Source organism: Sinocyclocheilus rhinocerous, unplaced genomic scaffold (genome assembly GCF_001515625.1).
Source record: "Sinocyclocheilus rhinocerous isolate Xijiao unplaced genomic scaffold, SAMN03320098_v1.1 scaffold2611, whole genome shotgun sequence".
In the NCBI taxonomy this organism is placed as follows: domain Eukaryota; kingdom Metazoa; phylum Chordata; class Actinopteri; order Cypriniformes; family Cyprinidae; genus Sinocyclocheilus; species Sinocyclocheilus rhinocerous.
Window position 1 is genome coordinate 219339 of NW_015647981.1, and position 1017 is coordinate 220355.

The following is a 1017-nucleotide window of genomic DNA, read 5'->3' on the forward strand; positions in this document are numbered from 1 at the left end:
CTGAAAACATTAAGGTTTTTAAGGCAATAGCAAGGTTTTCAGTCCTCTAATGTGTCTTTTTTTCTTACATATTAGTAAAATATATAACACTGTTCTAGTGGATTTTGGATATTTTAATAAAAAAAAATCTTACATTGTGCCTTTAAAGGCAGTTTATCTTTGAATTCAGTGATGTCATCATCCAGCATTACAAAACTGAGAATCATATAATAGCGATTAAAATCTAAATTATTACTATTAACAATAACTAAGCTTACAAATATTTTAAAATTATGCAAATATATTTTAATTATAGAAATTACATTTATTATTATTATTATAGAATGTAGTGGGTAAATGTCCTTAATTGTCCTGGAAATTGCACAACAGAGCATGGTCCTGAAATAGGCTTTATGAAAGATGAGCTGCACGTGTCTATTTCAGTCCGTTGTCTGATATATCTGACGCTTGATCGGTTAAATGAGCTCAGATCACAGCTGAGGAGGAGAAAAACACTCACACACTCACATCAGTTATATCCACATCTCCTCCAGCAGTTCAGAAACTATCCGCCATACTTCACACATAAGTGACCTTTCATACCAATATGATTGTGATTTAATGTTAAAGCACACACTACTTTATCTATTAGCTCAGTTCATTATCATGTGAACAAATCGAACAAAGAACAACAGAGAGTTTGTCCTAACCAGTCACAGTATTTTATTGGTTGTAACTACTTCTGTAAAATAAATAAAATATATATTGTAAATGATTTTCTAAATTATTTAAATGATTTATTATAGAAAAATAATAAATAACTAGTATTGTATAATTAATGTAGTAATATTATTATTATCATTATGATCAAATATTTATGAATTTATTATAAAATATATATTTTATAATTAATTATAGATATTTTATAAATATAAAAATAATAATAATTATTATTGGTTGTAACTACTTCTGTAAAATAAAATAAAAATGTGTGTATATATTATATTATATTTGTTATTATTATTATTATAATATATA